The sequence below is a fragment of the Ciconia boyciana genome, chromosome 5 (genome assembly GCF_034638445.1).
Source record: "Ciconia boyciana chromosome 5, ASM3463844v1, whole genome shotgun sequence".
Classification (NCBI taxonomy): Eukaryota; Metazoa; Chordata; class Aves; order Ciconiiformes; family Ciconiidae; genus Ciconia; species Ciconia boyciana.
Genome location: NC_132938.1, coordinates 77,674,204 through 77,692,296, shown reverse-complemented (window position 1 = coordinate 77,692,296; position 18,093 = coordinate 77,674,204). Strand labels below are relative to the sequence as shown.

Below are 18,093 nucleotides of genomic sequence, written 5' to 3'. Positions count from 1 at the left end.
TACTTCCACTACATTGTAAATCAAGGGATCAATCTGGAGTAGTGTTTGACTGCGAGGTGCCAAGAAGACGAAGAAAAATGGAATGTATAAACAGGCCTCTCTTACAATGAAGGGCTAGTAGAACAAAACAGAAGTAAAGCAAACAAAGGGCCACACTTTCAGATAATGTATCTGCAGGAATGCAAACTCTGTGCATTCCTGATCACTCCTGTAGGTACTGAAGGTACAAAAGACACACTCTTGAGGAGAATGGCATACACAGCGTTTCTTTGTGAAACAGAGTCTGCGTACATTCCCTTCATAACCACAGGTAAATCTTTGCATCATTGGTGTACTCTGAAGATGTAAGGGTTTTCAATTAGGTCCGTCACTGTTGGCTTACCGGGTCCAATTTTCTCTCATCTTAAGAGCTAAGGGTTGAGTGAATTCCAAGGGAAAATTACGGGATCCCAGTGAAAGATGACATGCACCACACAAATGAAACACTGCATGCATCTGACTTAAGATGTTACAAAATGTCACCTCCACAACCAGAGGGCTATCATACATAAATGCAAATGAAGCAACATTCAGTAATGAATAATGATATGACTAGGCATTTTTCTTTCGAAGCAGAGAGAAGGAAATAAAATTATCCCTATTTTCTGCAGGCAGAAACAAATACCGAGATGAAAATCAAGTTTCCCTAACATTGCATATCAGCTCAGGAATAAATTCTTCATCTTCAGATTCTCAAGTGACTTTATAAAACTGTTCCTTTTTGTTAACTGCCGGGCCCCAAAGAGCACTTAAGACAAGTGCACCTGAAAGGCTTGTTTTGCATTCGGTGCTTCTAGTTGTGCTCCCAGAGATACATGCCATAAAATGACCTCAGAGTTTGTTGATGTTTCCTACAGTGGGCATAATATGCATGAAAATGAAAACCCAACCTTACTTTAAGCAAAAGTTATTTAGGCACATTTTACCAAAATTTTCCAGAGATATGTTAAAATCTAGCATAAGTGTTTCTGCCAAATATAGAAAGTGTTTCTGTGAGTATAAAGGCTGAACATGAAATAAGCTGAGAAACTATTTATTTCCCCTGGCTGCAAACTGTAGTGTCTCTCTCAGACCTGTTTGTCTGTTAGATATTCCTTGTTGGAGTACTTTTTGGGATTCAGGTCTTTCTTGCTGATTCTAATTTGGACTCCAACTGTACGAAGCACCATTTAAATTTGGTGTTCAGCTGTCTTCCATAGATTTTCCTGCAATTAATGGATTTCTTCTTCCCTCTTGGACGAAACTAAGAATAGCTCACTGAGTCTCACTATAGCAAGTGATGTTCATGGAAAATGTGGCTTCTTTTGAACCAAGACTATTTTTTTTATTATTTGTGTAAACAAAGACCTGACCAAACTGAGCCTTCTATTTTTTTAATTTCACTGCTTGCCATAAAAGTTAGTAGCTTACTTTTCTGAACTGTGGTCTGTTATGGTTCCAGGCCTTTATGTCCACGTTGTCTCTATATAGGCAATAAAATTTGCACCAGTTACCAGTCCCAGGCAGGCACGATGCACGCGTAGAGAGCAACGTGCTGGAAGACTGGTGTCTGCACGGGGTGTGTAACACTAATGCCCGTGTACAGCTTCACCCTACCATCACGAGGCAAACCGCCTTGCACCAGCAGTGAACTTGAGAGCTGCCACAAGGTGCCACGTATGCTAAGCAAATTTACACTAAAAACCCTCTGCCATAGTAAATCGCTATTGTAGATGCCCTTTGAGGCTGAGACTATGCCTGCCTGTAACACAGCCAAACGAGGGAGTGAGATACTCTGTTACTGCTGTGCATGACCACATAAAATTTGGGAGCTGGTGGGAGCAGGGGGGTAATAAGGCACATGAAACTGTTAGGCAGTGAAGGGAAAGAGAGATGGGGAATGCACCTTAAAAAGAGCTTTTGGTTTGCACTTTTGCTGAGCCTGCCAGAGGTTTTGAAATAATGCAAAGGAAGAGCCTGGTGTCCCGGGTACGATATTCTAGCAAATTGCTTTTCCAGGACCAAGAGAATAGTGTCTTTCGTGATAATTCCTCCTCTCAGACCCCTGCATAAATGAATTGAAAGCTAACTTTAGCTAAAAAAAAAAAAAAAAAGAAGAAAAAAAAAAAAGAAAGGAAATACAAAGGTTAAACCCAAGCACTATTATGCTGTAGAAAAGCACTGAAGAGATTGTAGCAGGTGGTCCCACCACCTGTGCTTGTCTACTTCCATTCCAAATAATCTCCTTATAGAATGCAGGGAGGAGCAGACACCCGGGAGGGTCCCACAGGAAGAGCAGTGACTGAAAAACAGAGTGACTAACCAGAGAGATAGGAACCTGCAGTGCAGGGAACACATAACTTGGGGAAGGCGGAACAGAGTGAAAAACACTAGAGACAGAACCTTGTCTCATTTACAGCTTGTAAATGCTATAGCTACAGCAATGTAGCTACCAATGCTAAAAGCTACAGCGATGCTGCTGGCTTCGGGGGCAGCCCTTCGCATTTATGTCATGTTGGTAACGGATGGGAGGCAAGAGGGCCTGCAATTCAAATGCGTAAGCTACCATGTTCTAATGGCTTGCAGAGAAAAAGGGCAATCAAACAATGCTTCTATAATAGCACCTATTTTCTTTATCCTTCCTAAATTGCTCCAGGAAATGCTTTAATTTAATAGAGTAAGCGGATGCATTGCATGAATTCCAAATGGCACGCTAACAACGTAATGATCCCTACCCTCTGCATTGCAGGGAGGACTGTGGTTTGTTTCTTAGTGGGCTGCACCTACAATAGCTTTTTATGACTGTCAGACTTTGACTAAAAGAAAACAAAGCGCTGGCTGAAAAAGAAATAAGAATAAAGACCATTCCTGTCATGTATGTGAATATTCCCTTTCACTCATTCTTTTCTGTACATGAAATTTCTTAGGTAAATATAGCTAGAAGGGGAAAGGTGCCTCAAAGGAGCCTGCTGTTGCCAGCATGTATCCTCGCATTCAAGTGAGATCTTTTGAAGTGAAAGCGTTCTCAAAGTCGAGGACTTCTGTGTCAAGCTGCCTGCTGGGCATGACACACACCCTGGAGCTGATGGCTCTACCTGTTCTTTAGCAGAGCAAAGTTCTTGCTCTTCATGTGGCAGCCAGTATTTCCTTTTCATCAGTCTGCTCACCATGGTGCAGCATTGCACTGACGCGGCTACATGGCTTCTCAGGTGGGAGCCAGCTTGGTACCGCTTTGCCACCTTCCACTTTGCACCCAGAAGTGGTCCCCGAGTTCCTTGTAGGTTTTACCTCTAGGCCCAAAGGCTTCCAGAGCTTTCTGTCTGCACCGTGCAGTGCAGAATACTTGGTGATAACCTCTTACGAGATTACGTATACAATCCTCACTACTTTTCTTCCATCTGTTCCTCATTGACAGGACATTCTTCTGTCCTGTAAGGATCAGCTTGGTAACAGCCCTGATGCTTGATTTGCTGTTCTGGGAGGTCCAGCTGTTAGTCCCGGACTTGGCTTAATCCCGCCTCTATTTTAGCAACACGAGAGGATATGGACAAAAGTGAGGCCTGTTGAAACCCATCAGAAAGGTTGACTGGCACCCTGGGTAAGGGCGACAGACCCCAAGATCCACATTTTCAGTCGTGGTAATTATCCTTAAAAATGAACATTGTAGGAGAGCTAATCCCAAAACATCCAGCGTAGTTTCTGCAAGCTTTAGTGGCTTGTCCTGTTGTAGCATTGCTTTGTATTGTTTTTTCAGGGAAGGTACCTTCACTTTGGATTTAACACTCTAGTCTCAAAGTAAAGTATTGTTCATCTTGATAGCTATTTGGCTGGTTCATTTTGAGCGACAGTTTTGAGATCCTTGAGTGAAATATCCTGAGTTAAAAGAATAGTACTGCGGTTTTCTTTCATGAATCAGAAATGCTTCTTTCATTTCTTGCGTGATGTTGTCAAGACAACAGTGTCCTAATTGCACCTATACTATTTGCTGGAGTGCTTTGGAGCACACAATGTTTTGGAGAACCACAACGTTTTGGAGCAACTTTTGTTATGGAAATATTTCCAAACCTGAGCAGCCCTTTCTTTTTTTTTCCCCCCTTTTTAAAAAAAGTATTTAAAATCTGTAAGTAAATATTTATTCCTGACTAGAAATTACTTGACATTTAAGATCTAGAGCAAGAGGCATTTTTTTGCTCATATGACTCTCAGATTACACAGGCTTTGCGCTAACTTTTCAACCAAAAATGCCACATATGCAGAAGAAGGACTAAGGTTCTAGAAGTGTAAAAGTCAGGAAATTAAAAGCAATGACTCTCTGCAGCTACGATGCCTCAGAAATATATGAAATTTTCTATTATTCTGTAGGACGATCACTTTATACCTTCATATACTTACACAGTGTGGCCAATTTTATAGTAACTTTTCATTCATCAATTTGGCACTTTTACAGTCTCAGCTAGCATTGCACTTAACATGCTTTTTAAATATTTGATTTCCTTGACTAAATCCATATAACAAAGACAAGAGAGATTAAAATAACAAGAACTACACTGACCTAAATTCAGTTCAAAGTTTATGCTGGCTTCTGCTGTATACTTTTAGCAGGGAAGCAAGAAGTTTGTTGGTAAATGAAGTAGCAGAAATGCTTGTGCTCTCCCCTCTTGTGAAAGGGTCATGTCAGAACAGGACAGGTCGGGAAGGACTTGGCGTGAAGAAGTGGCAGCAGTGTTGGTGGCAGCTTCTTCAGACCTTCTCCTTCCTGGAAGTGTGTAATGCTGTTGATGAGAAGGCTTTTGGTAGTAATACTTAAGGTTCCTGTCAATATGAATCTTCCTTAGGAATTCTGAGCAGGCTCTCAAAAATGGGTAGGAAGAAACAATTCATATTGCTATGAATCTAGTTTGAGGACCTTGATAACTGGAGTAATTAACAAAAGCAGCAAAATGTGCGTGGTAAGATTCAGATCAGGGCAGCAATAATTTTTGTTCCAGTGTTGTCATTTCCATATTGGTCACAGCACTGGCCAGAAAACAAGGGAAGAAGGACCAACTTTATATAAAGTTTCTGCCAACTCCACTCCAGGGCCATAGCAATTCTTCCCATTTCAGGAAGAGCATCCTTTTCCAGATGACTCCTAATATTCTTCTTTCTTCAGCTCAGGTAAATAGCAAGCTGTTCGGTGGTGATAAAGGTTCAGTAATCATGCTAGAGTTAAGTTTCACCTATATATAAAAGCCATCTGAAGATGTCACCTGCCAGAAATTCTGTGCTAAGGTTGCAAAGGCCAGAACTTAAATGTTAGGAAATGTCTTATTCATAGCTGCCAACAGAACCTTACTTCAGCTCCTTTCTGTGTTAAGATATAGTCTTTAATTGCATATCACATACTATTTTTTCCAAAGGACCTCTGTCTCACTCAGGGCACAGGACCTACAAGAGGGCTGAGTAGAGGTTATGCAGGCACACATAAATCTGCCACTTCCTAATTTAGCTGTCCTTGACTTTGCAACCTAAATAATTTTGCTTTCAGGGAGATACGTATTTTTTTTTTCTTAAATCATGCTAGAGGAGCATTCTGTAAATGGTTTCCTTTTGTGGGACTTTGGGACATCAGCTTGCAAAGGCTCCTAAAGGAGACATAGTTAAGAAATAGATAATCCAGTAAACACAACCTCCGTGCGTTTTAAACATGCATAGACTAACACTTCATTTGCTCTCAGTTTGGAGTGTCACATGGTGTTTCAAGCGCTAAAAGATTTACTATGGTTTATGGCTCAAATATTTCTAACTCAATTTGTCGTTTAGCACCAAACTCCCCTGTCCTGCAGCACACTCAAAGGCTAAAGGGCACTGAAGCATTCTTCTGCTTAACTGCCCATGGACTGGAATAGCTCTCGTGACCTTTCTATTGCTCTTGGGATCTTTTATGAAATTAATTATTAAAATGCAAGGCCTCAGGTCTATCTGTGACGTAATGCTTGAGGTTTTCAGTGCAAAACCAGATTCCCTCATAATTTCTGTACATTAAACAGTTTCTGCTTGAAAAGAGAGGTCCTTCAGTATAATTTTGCTTTTTTAATCAATCTTATTACCGTTTTGCTCTTCTGCAAACCACTATTAACTGAGTGCATTTCCATTAAATTTCAAAGTACATCTTAGTCTTTATGACTGGATGTTACTTTTAAAACATGCAAGTTCTGGCAGGTATGACCTCGGGTGCAAACATAACTTTATTTGCTAAGAATAAGCTATTTAGCTATGTAGCTTTGATTATGGTTCCATAATTAAAGCGCTTGGACACTACTACAGTGAACGGGCTGAAGCTACAGGTATAATGAGCAGGAAACAGAAACACAGATAAGAAGAATGAAGTTTGAGGAGTAGGTTGTCATACCCAATTCTGCTAACCTCGTAAATGGCAGAACATCTTCCCCAGTCATTTTGAGTCAGCCTTCAGACAGGTAAGGGAGGAGGATGTTACCACAGTGGAAGACTTGGAAAGAAGAACAAGAAGGCTGAACAGGGAGGATTTTGGAAAATACCCAACCTTGACTTGCATTGAATGTTAAGTACAACTTGAGCACTCAGAAAGTTCTGTAGGAAGTACAAGTCAGAAAGAGTCCATCAGCCCAAGAGGCTTGCGTTTCATAGGTGGCCAAGTCAGAGGGTTTGTAATTTGTAAAAAGAATTTGCTACAGAATTGCCTATCAGTCTGTCGGAACAATAATTATTGAGTGGCAAATGCATTTTAAGGCCTTTTAGTGGCAGCTCCACAACTGATCCTACAAACAGAGATCTATTACAACCCTGGTTTTCATGCCTTCAGCAAATGCTGGCTTTGAGTAAGAATTCAGCTGTGGAACATTGAAAACCTTCAATACAGATACGTGTCTGGGCTGTATAATAGATGAGCAATCTGAGGCAACACTGGAAGAATCCTTCATTTTTCTCCTTCCAATTTCTCCCCATCTGGGTTTACTAGATTACCCAACAAATATGAACCAATACGCTAGTCTGCAGAGAGTTCTCCTCGTGTTTGGAGGAACTAGGGATTTCATAACAGTTTTATGAGATGAATTTAGAGTTGCTTTTTGGAAATGTATTTTAAATAGAGGATGTGTTTTATCTTTCTTTAGAACATATTTTCTTGATTTAACTGGCAGGGGTTCATTTTTTTGAATAATTTAAGCTGTGTGGATCCAGGGCCCAAATTGTGTTGACTGTAAATATAATCCTGGTGAAGGGAATGTTGAAATAGCGAAGAGAAGTTCAGTTTTGTGTTGAAGACCAGGGTCAGTGAGAAATATTTCATCTGTTATGCTATCCTGATTTAGAAGGCAAATGAAAGGCTTCTGTGCATCATATTGATGTGATGTGACTGAATGAATGCAGATGCATCATGATCTGAAGTCTGCTAAACTTGTGTTTGGAGGGGTGTGAATATATAAGAGAGAGTCTGTTCCTGGCAGAAGCCAACCACTGGTTCTGGAAAGATCCCAGCAAATCATAGTGAAGTTATGCAAGTAATCTTTATTGCTAGGATGTGGTACAAAATAAGATGATTTATCAGTTCATTCAGAGTTTCTGAGCACAACAGATATTAGAGGTTATCACCAGTGTCATGTCAGGAACAGGGCCCAGGAGCTGCCCTAAAGGCTCGGACAAAAGTGTCATGTGCGTACAATTTGTGGCCCATTGTGGGAGGAGCATTTTATATTACGTTGAATATTTGAATTTTCTGTTAGGCTGCTCCTTATGCAGCAGACATAACAGAGAAGCATATGACCAAACCCAGGCCTACCAGGAAAGAATGACTACAGTATCTGACAATATCTAAGACCTTATGCTCCTGCAGGACTGGAGATAGTTTCAGGAAAACTGGGTTCCCAGGGAAAGCAGAATCTCAAATCAGTTTTTCTATTAATTCAATTGGGCAAACAGTGAGGAGGTGGCAGCTAACCAGTTGCCTGTTTTCACTCCTGTTCTGAGAGGGCCCATCCCATTCATCTTCTCCATTCATTGTACGGGGAGCTTAGGCTTTCACCCCTATGTACTCTACGCCCAATGGAGGGGCACCTAAAGGATTAGGCATTATGTCCCTACATCTATAGCCTCCTGAGTCCTTAAGTGGATGTAGCCCTTAGTGTAGGAATTCTTGAAACTATAAACGTATTATTGTCTCTCAGAGAGTTGCTTCTATAATAGGTGGTCAACTCTTGTAGTTACTACTGGTCAGAGCCTAAGCAATAAAACTTCCAGCCCACAGGGGTTTAAAGGCAAGATGCTGTAGGTAGATCTATACCACACAGCTATGCTTCAGGCCAGCTAGCCATACCCAGCCTAAGTGGTATTTCTACATGGTCCAGACATTAACCCGTGCTCATGCATGGATCTGTACTTGGGGTAGTTAGCTCACTCAGCTTAAGCATTTGGTGTGAAAAATCTGTAGCACAACTGGTTTTTTAATTGGGTGGAGCAGGAAGGGAAGGCAGCACGTTCCCCATCTGAAGTCTGTTATTCGAAATTATTTCTAGTACTTGAAAAATTATTGGACTAATATTTAGATACTCATCCATTTCCATCAATTATTGAAAAGGACTCAGCACAAATAATGTTTCATTTTTCAAGCTGCCCTGCTGCTTGAAATAAAAATGGGTGTAGAGAAATGCTGAGATTTTTGAAAGAGATCTAAAACCAATGGAGTCTTCCTGGGAAAAAAAAAAAAAAAAAAAAATCAATGGAATTTGTTCAGTTCCGTTAGAAACCCAGTCTCCACCTTCAGAGCTTTCTCAACAGTCTATATTTTTCCCAATCACTAACAAAACAAGGATAAAGGCTTTCCCAAGGGAAATCTGCTGAAGGCTGTTGCAACGTCTGTGAGGAGTATGGGTGCTGGAGGAGAGTGATACAGGGAGGAACTGTGCTGTCAACAACAGGAAGCTGGTGAAAAATGAGCGGTGCCCCTGGGGAGGTGAATGCAGAGCAGATGGCTCTAATTGTGAGTCACACTGTGACAACTGACAAGAGAAATTCTGCACTCTTGACACTTTAAAGATACCAAAAATACCAGAGAGCACATTCCACAGCTTCTTGAAGACTTCCATATCGAGGGAGCTGGGGGGGAGAGCTCCAACTCCTCCTGTTTCCATCACTAAACAGCCCATAAAATTTGCCGTTGATAAGCTTCCAAGCAGCCAAGCATTCTAATACTTAAATAGGTCACTAATGTTAATAAAACCACTGAAGAAATAAGAAGGAAAAGGTGCAAAGGGGATTCATGTGCAGGGCAGCACCAGTTGCTTTAGATACTGATCCTTTCAATTAATGGTGGTTCTGGATAAGAAAGGGGAAAGTAACATCCTTGTTTATAAGCACTGATAGATTTTGAAATCTCTCTTTTTTATTTTCTTTTCTTTTTTTTTTTTTTTAATCCGGAATGACTGCAAGCGTTTTCTTGATGTATTTCAATTATTGCCCGGATACAGGGTTGCAGATTTATATTGTGCTTCTTTAGTGGAGTTACAAAAAGTCAAGACCAGAAACCATTCATAGCTGGTTGCCAATTTTTTATTTTGGGATGAATGCCTGGCTTGGGTAGGTCTGCAGATGTCAACAGAGCTACCCCAGAAATAAGTTTTATTTGCTGTATTTGCTTGCTTGATGCAACTGCTTTAGTACTAGTAGTTTAGTACCGTACCCAGATAGTTTGTCCCTTGAGCATAGCCTGGTTGTTTCACATGCACCCTAATAACATAAATCAGCTCCTTTATTTGGAACTCTGTGACCATTAATATCTGGCTGAGGCATTATTGTTATTCTTCTGGTACGGTGCAAAAATTTTCCCTGGATATTTGGGGAGGTGGGGGGGAATTTCATAGTGTTAGAAATATTTTTGGGAGTGTCTCATTCTGACTGGATTCAGATATCTGATATTTTGGCATTCTCTACTGCTTTTCAAATTGTTGTTATTCGTGAAAGTTACTAACAATGGAGAAGTGCATCTAGTCCCTGGGGAAGGCAGCTACCCTGCACAACTGTTCCTCCTACAGCTGTTAAGCTGCTGCTCAAAGGTGCAATTTGAAAGTTGTTACTTGCTTAAGTGCTCATGCACTGAGGTGGTGGGTTTGCTCAGGCAGGTCACACAGTTCAGCACTTCTAAGTTCAGTATTTCTGACTTAGAGCTATCCTTATCATTTTCTTTTATTATTATTTTGCATTATATCAGTTAGCTGGACTCTGCAATTTTTTCTGTGGGGTAAGACTTCTCGGTAGAGATACCTAAGATGAACTGAAATAAGTTACATAGGGTACCAGCAGTAGTATAGCCTTAGTGTGGTGCTCTGCTAAGGTTGGCTAATTTGCTCCATTAAGTGTCTCTGTAAATTGCAGCACCTGTGGTCGTTAGGGCATTTCGCATTGCGTCATCTGGAAATGCCACTAAATAGCCGTCCCTTCAGTACTGCTGTGTTACACTCCTGAGCTTACACCAATGGGTACTTCTTTTGTCCAGTTCTTTTGTGTCACCAGTGCAGCTGGAGATGAGAATAACTTAAAACCTTGGGCATTTTAGAACAAGAATTTCCCTTTGTACCTGCTGTCCCAGAGTGGCATTTGACCTCTTTGCTAGCAGATATTTTATATAAGGTTATTGCCATTTTTAAGATTTTGTTACCTCTGTGAAAAGCCCAGGATTTACCACCAATTGGAAAAAATCTACCAAAAGACTCATGTTGTCACACTTCAGAATCTGTAAGTTGTATAACACCCATGTACATTAGGCCACATTTTCTAAAATCATGAACCTTTTTTGTATCTAACTCACAAAGAGCTATGCAGATACACACATCCTACGAGTCTCCTAAGACATGCAAAGCCCTGCCATCGTTCTGTGGTATCGCCACTGCCAGAGAAGCCTACTGTAAGACAAAGCCAAGGAGCAGGACTCAGGAAGCCCCCTACTTTCACATTTGGTGTGAACTTCAAAGTTTGTCTGTTGTGGTGTTATTTTTTCCTGCTGATGGTAGTGGAGGGGAAGAGGAGCAAGTACCCTGTGATCTTTGGTTCTTGAATCCTTGGCAGGGATTTTGAGACCACAACTCTTCTCTCCTTTGAAATGCTTTTGCTTGGAGAAGTAGTACGATGCGGTGGAATTTCTTTCTTCTTTATATCTGTGTTGGCTAAAGCAAGACAGAGAAGCTTGAAAAGGCTCGCCCTCCTCAAGGAACGCTATCTGATTTGTAAGCATTCCTAGAGGTTAAGGCTGGTGACTATCAAGAAAGCAAATACTTCACGCAAGGGTAAGTCCTCTAATTGTGTTTGTGTTGAATAGCTGCCAGATCCCCATGTCAGGATGTCTGCAGTCACGGCTCTGATCTCACCATTCCTTCCTCGGCTGTTGCACAATTGTGTTGCATGTTTGTGGTAGGGGAGAAAGTTGGAGAGCTGGGCTATGAAACCATCTCAGGGAAGGAAGCCATGTTTTATTTTAGTTGCTTGGCTTGGATAAAAGCCTGTAGGAGGTTGAATAACATAAAAAAAACATAATGCGGCCCATTCATGGAAACCAAACCTGGTCTTCTATACAGATATGTGAAATATGAGGTTTAATAGCCAGGGTGGAAAAGGAAATGTCAATGAAAATGTGTTCGCTGGTGTAGTAGAAATCCTAATATACATATGTGATAACTCATTACTTGTTCTACCCGGCCTCTCACCTGTAGTTGCAGGGTCTGTTGGGCTTAGGCTTGTAGATGCAATGAGGGAACTTTTGGAAAACTGGTTGTGAATCTGCTCCTCTGATGGATCACTTCAAGGATCTTTTGTGGCAGACAAGTGAGACAAAACAGTGACAAATAATGCTGTGAAAGAGGAAAGAAACCCAAAGATACTGCAGGCCATGAGCTTAGCAGTGGAGAGAGAAGGAAAGAGTATCATAACTACTTCCAGCCACAGCAGAAGAGTTCTAGGGACTCTCAGCACATGTAAGGGTTGAAAGCCACTCTGGTTACACAAACATTTGATTCCTGAAAGAAGACAGCCGTTGCCTTAGCCACAGAAATGTTGGTTAAAAGTAATATAGTACCATAAATCTTAGATGATCAAGTTGTGCATTACTCTGCTTAGAAAAAAGAAAATTTCACAGAAGTCTGATTTTACTACTGAAAAATAGTAAGAGGTTGGGTTGATCTATGACCGTCATGTCGTCTCACATAATAAAATCTGGTGAGCTGGTAGCGGTGCTCCAGGAGGACGTCAGCTCCACTTCCTAAACCAGGAAGTGGAGAATTATCCAGAGCAATAAAGAGCTTGTACAAATAATACTGGGGAAATCAGAAGTTAATCTGAATACCAGCTCACTCAATCTAATCAGTATGAATAGCTCCCTGCCAACTGCTCCGTTACCTGAAACAGGGGTCAACTGATAAACATCAGTCAGTCCTCTCATTAAAAAAAAAAGCCAACAAAAAACCCCCCAAAATAACCCCCCTTCATCTCAGAATCTCAAATTCCATCGTTCCTGATAAGCACTAACCAGTTCCTCATCTCTCATTTGCAGTTCATATCCTGAGCTACATAGATTTGCTGTTAGAGATAAGGATATGAAGAAGTAAAGTGATATGAATATGCATGTTGCAACCTGTTAGCCTCTCGCAGGCTGCTGTGCCTTATGTCGTAAATGGCGGTGGTCAGTGAGTCTGCACAGGAACTTGGGATCTGGCCACATGCCATTTGTTTAACAACATTAGCCCAGACGAGCATGTTCAGGGAAAACAGTACGAGTCATCTGAATGGAGAAACAGATGATTCAAAAAAAAAAAAAAAAAGGGGCAAGCAAGAAAGAACGAGGGCAAGAAGGACCTGCTGTATGTCTGGGGACTGCTTCTGGAGCCAGCAGAGAAAATCTGTCAGCTGAAGGTGGAAGAAGGGAAAGGGAGTAGTAACCCCAGGCTTTTGAAAGATGTCACCCAGTGGACATCAAACCATACAGAGTTGCGGTTGGATTCTTATGTCGTGCTCACCGCTGTTAGATATTTGTCAAAGCTACGGCCAAGACAGTATTTTTCTGCCCTTCCCTTTTAGCATGGGTGAGATTTTGCTGTCCTAAAAAGCAGATAACACCAATCAACAGTGGCATTAAAATAGCAGTCAGTAAAAGATGGTCCTTGAATCAGTATTCTGGTGTTTGAGTCAAACGTTTCTCTTCAGCGATTTATGCAGTATTTTTCAAAATTTTTGGGAAGGTACAGGAATTGACTTTTTTGCTTTTCTTGGTAACAGAGAAAGAAGGGTTGAGTCAGCTGCACTATAACACAGAATTCTTCTGCAGACTTTTTTTCTTCATGTGTTCTAGTTTTACAGATAAACTAATCAAAACTAATCAAAAGCAATATACAACACCACCAATATAAAATCCCAAAACATGCTTTTGAAGGTCACTGACACAACTATATTTAGGTTTAATAGCTTTTTAATTTCCTTGTGTAGTAAATAAGCAGAGATTATTTCCTCAAACAAACCAAGGTTTTCTTAGCTTGTTTGCTTGACTTCAGATTTAGCTAAAAATATTATGAACCATCTGAGAACAAAATGTCTTTTTTACGCTCAAATTGTTATTCACTATCACTTTACCTGTTAAAGAAAAAAATAAAGCCTATTTGAATGAGCCACAGCTAAAGTAAATTTAACTCAATTCTATGACTGAGGGTAGAGGTCCTCTGGAGAAGAGCTGCCTGTAGCAGCTTACATATGCTTATATTTATGGAAAGTCTACACCCAAATCAGAAGTCATTCAAAATTATTTCAGTGAAACGTTTTCCTTTTAAGAAATGATATTGTCATTTTTGTCAAAGTGAAAAATAAGGAGAAACCTATCAAATCGATTAATCTAGATCATTATTTGTGGAAAACAGATTTACTGTTTCACGTTATGTTTCTCTATGAGTTATCACTCATTTTTTTCCAAGCACACACGCTCCTTCCACTATTTACTTTTAATTTCAAAGGGGGAAATAATGGGATGAAGGGGTTTTGATTTTTTTTTTAATTTGAAATGCCTAGACAGTAATGAAATAAAATATTCTATGCATCCTTAAAAAGCCAGACACTTGCTATTGAAGGGGATATAATGCCTCCCCCCAAAAAAAGAAGAGAAGGAAAAAGAGAACAGGTGCAGTTAATGGGCCAGACTAAAGTATCATGGGAGATTTTCAAAGCCGCAGCTGAATTTAGCTGCACCACTTCCGAGGAATATAAATGAGTGTTGTTTACTTTGGTTTTCTGAAGTTTGAAATTATCCTCTTCAATATAGGCTTTGGGGGGAAGTCCACTTGAAATAATTGTAGACATTTGAAATTAACATGTTACCACCACCTAATATGACAAGGATAAATGCCACTCAAACACCAATTTTCCACAGACAAACAGTATACCAGAGAATATTACCAAGCATTGTCAGCGAGAAGGAGGAATAGCCTTGCCTTATACCTCCACTTTTTATTTCATGACTTTTATTTCAAAGTTGTCTTTGAGCGGGGAGCAAGGTCTGGGCATTTGTCCCAGGCAGGCAACATTATCTCTTTTTTCCTCTGGTCTAACAGAACCTTGACTCCTACCTACACTCCCTGTTGCATTTGTTTATCTAAAACTGTGCTGGAGAATTATGAGTTTATGAAAATGTAACACTGTGTCTTGATGCATGAAATCATTATGTTATTAACTAAAAAGTATTTTAATCACACATACCCCTACTCCAAATATATACATGCATTGATACACATGCATTGATTCTATTAAAAAACAACTTTCAGGAAGCTTTGGAATGACACAAAAATTAGACAATACTGTACAATTAACCCCCTATCTAGCTTATTAATGGATAACTCTTCCTCAGCTCTGGGCCTAATTCATACGTTGTGCTGATCAAAACACACACACCAAATTAATTTAGTTAGATGATATCTATAATCCTATTCTAAAACCTTAGTTCTTTGTAAGGTCTACCATTTTGTAAGGCCACTGTCGAAAGACAGTGAAAACTGTTTATTGAAGTGATTCTGGCTTAATAAGGGAGCCTTTTTTCCTCATATAGTCTACCCTTAGCAGATCATCATCTTCCTTTATAGTATTTAAAGTTGTTTTGGGAAAGTGCCTGTGTAGTCAGAAATGTAAACTGCTTTTCTTGTAATGTTTTGTTCTTATTTTTATTTTCCATGAAATACCTCTCAGGTATTCTTCCTGTACAGTGACCCACTGCATGTAAATTCGAAGCAATAACCATGTTATTTCTTCTGTTCCAATGACTCATTTCAGTTAGGAACAAATTCTGTTGTGTTAGTCGTTACTTCTAAGATAATATCATACACTGCATTCCAACATAATAATGGGTTTTAATTTGAAATTATAGAAAAACAGAATGATCGAAAATAACCCATAGGTGATTGAATGAGCTACATGTAGAATCATCCTCAGGTCTGGATTCATCTGTCTGTCTTTTCTACAGATCAGTTTGGGTTTTTTTTCTTCTTTTTCTTTTTTTTTTTTGTTTTTAAAGACAGTTCTTAATGCTTGAACAAATCCCTTTTTCTTCCCCTCGGTAATGTGGTTAACTGTCTGGAATGTGAGCCACTGGAAATTCTTCCCCACAGAAGAATCTCCATTAAGCTTTCAAACAGAGTTACTTCATCCCCACAGCTGCATGGATAGAAGACTTTCTAGTGCCTAAATACTTACTGTATATGTCATCCTTAAATTTAATTATTTTTTTTTCCCAGCCAGAGCTTTAGGAGCAGGTGCTAGCCTTTTGCTTCCTTTCTGCTTCCTCTGTGGGGAACGGGCTGGAAAGAGCCAACTAATTAGAAAATTCTACAGGGAAATTAATTCTGCAAACAGCTGAGGAATGGCATTTCAGTATAATGCTCACTTTGTCTGTCAGCAGAGCCCTGGTTGGCTTGACAAGTGGCAGCTCTCCCAGATGTTACACATGTTGTGATGAGACCAGAACTGCATCATACGTTGCCCATTTACTAGAAGATGTGATGCTCCGGAAGAGTAAATACACTAAAACTAACCTCTAGGACATGCTATACGTTGCTGTCACAAGGCAACGGCATGGTAGTTTTACATATGCTTGAAGTGTAGCAATGAACCAAATCATTTTTAGCAAGCTTAGTTCCAAATGTTGCCTTTGTTTTCATGTAGGGCTGAGGCACGGGGGAGGAGGGTGAAAAGAGACATACTAAACTACTCAGTGTGAAAGGGCTGGATTGTCAAAGTTAGGCTTGCATATTGTACACATCTAAAAATATGTGATCTGTAACATGTCTGAGCAAAACACTTATTTAAACAGTTGGCTGGTTACGTGCACACGAGAATAGTCAGATCTGCATACACAGGCTTCCCTGTGCAGAGACACTGGTGACTGAAAACTGCAAAGACGGTCTGCTCTGAAGGAGCCTGTTGTGAGACGTTTATTGAAACAGCACTGTCTTAGTGGAGATGATGACAGCCTACTCATTTCTCAGAGATCTCACCAGTACCACTTTTTTCATCTCAGTACTTCTTACTTATGGACTAAAACCCCATTTAGCCACTTACCCTACCTTAAGTGATGTGCCAGGTTCTCAGCTCGCTTCTCATGACAGACCTTTGTGACCTTCAAGCCAAGCACAGCGTAAAAACCCCAGTCCTCCTCCCAGCCACATTCCTTATCTGTTCCTTCCAAAACCTCCAATTTTTTCCTCAAGCTATTCATAACATGAGGTAACCCTCAGTAGCAGACTTCTCATGCACACTGTTCCCAGGTTGACTTGGCATCCCTTGTTTCTGTCCTACCAGGAGATGGCCCTGGGCGTCACTTTAGTGTTCAGCTATGCAGAAGTGTCCCCCAGACTCCAGATGTCTGGGAATTTGCCCTGAACTTAACATAGAAAGAGGGACTTGCGAGTGCCCATTGAGTAATGTAGAACTGCTTTTCTTATCTTTTTGGTCCAAACACGACGTTGAAGCTTGCAGTGTTATGAATAGCTCTTTGTGTGGCAGCCGGTTCATTTTTTAGATGTTTTTTTGTCCCTCAGTGGGTCTTGTATTCTTCAGCTCTTTTTTGTGCTCTTTATCTCTGTTGTGAGTATCTGAATGCTTTTCCTTCCTGTATCTCCTATGAACTAATTTGTCATATCTAAGAATATGAAAAGTAGTACATTCATGTAAGTCCCATGGGGATATGTCACTTTTCTGTAGCTGAAAATTTTCTAATGCCGTTTCCTTTTTCTCATATTTGCTCTACTGTAACAGGACTCCTAACTTTTTTTTCTCCCCCCCCCCCATTTCCCTTGTCCTGTACTTCCCAAATTCAGTAGTATTCTGTATATTTTGTCTCTGTCAAAAAACTCATCACTCCTTCTTTTCTTATCAGTCTGTCCTCTCCAGCATAATTACATTACTTAATACATTGCACAGTGTTGGATTCAAGGACTGTTTTTAATGGTGAACAATCTATGTGCTATTACCAGTTCCGTGTTACCATGCATACGTCATTGGAGAATTACTTGGTTATGAACTTTTTTTAATAAAAAAATTCAATTTTTTGCTATGCTCATGCTTAAACGTCATCACCTTCCAGCACTAAACACTAAGCTAACTAAAGGGCTTTGACTTCAAAAGAGTAATTTTCACAGACGAAGATCACGCTTGCAGATGAAAATAATGGTATTCCGTTCTTTGTCTTTAAGAAAAATCAAGCCAGTTTCTATACTTTCTAAATTTACTTCACCCGAGAGCAATTATAGTTTTCCTAATGAGATGTAGTTGCTTATGAAACCATTGAAATTAAATCACAGCTAAATATTAACACCTTCTCCTTATCTAATTAATAATTAAAAAATAATCTCTTTGCATGTTTTGATTAATTTCTATAGTTGCATACATTAACAAATTGGAAAGACTAAAAGGCGTCTATCTCCAAAAGAGAGGTGCATGGACTCTCAAATGTAAGCAACTTGATTCCAAAGTCTCTTTGAGCTAGAGAGGTCCTACCTCTATTAGGTCCTACCTAAATAGAAGATTTATTCTGCAGTCACATTT

General features: G+C 40.1%; 2 long non-coding RNA genes across 17 annotated transcripts in view; one reads left to right on the top strand and one right to left on the bottom strand.

Moving 5' to 3' along the window:
• LOC140652444 (uncharacterized) overlaps window positions 1–18,093 on the bottom strand; it is a 66,974-nt gene that overhangs the window by 2,743 nt on the left and 46,138 nt on the right. Inside the window, exon 5 of one of the 2 annotated variants that reach the window (XR_012042810.1) lies at window positions 10,707–11,192. The exons of the other annotated variant lie outside the window; for it this stretch is intronic. This is a non-coding gene — a long non-coding RNA (uncharacterized lncRNA). Of the gene's footprint in view, window positions 1–10,706; window positions 11,193–18,093 lie in introns of those variants that run through there. 2 annotated transcript variants of the gene reach the window in all.
• Window positions 1–18,093, top strand: part of LOC140652442 (uncharacterized) — a 236,781-nt gene that overhangs the window by 203,211 nt on the left and 15,477 nt on the right. The window lies entirely within an intron of this gene.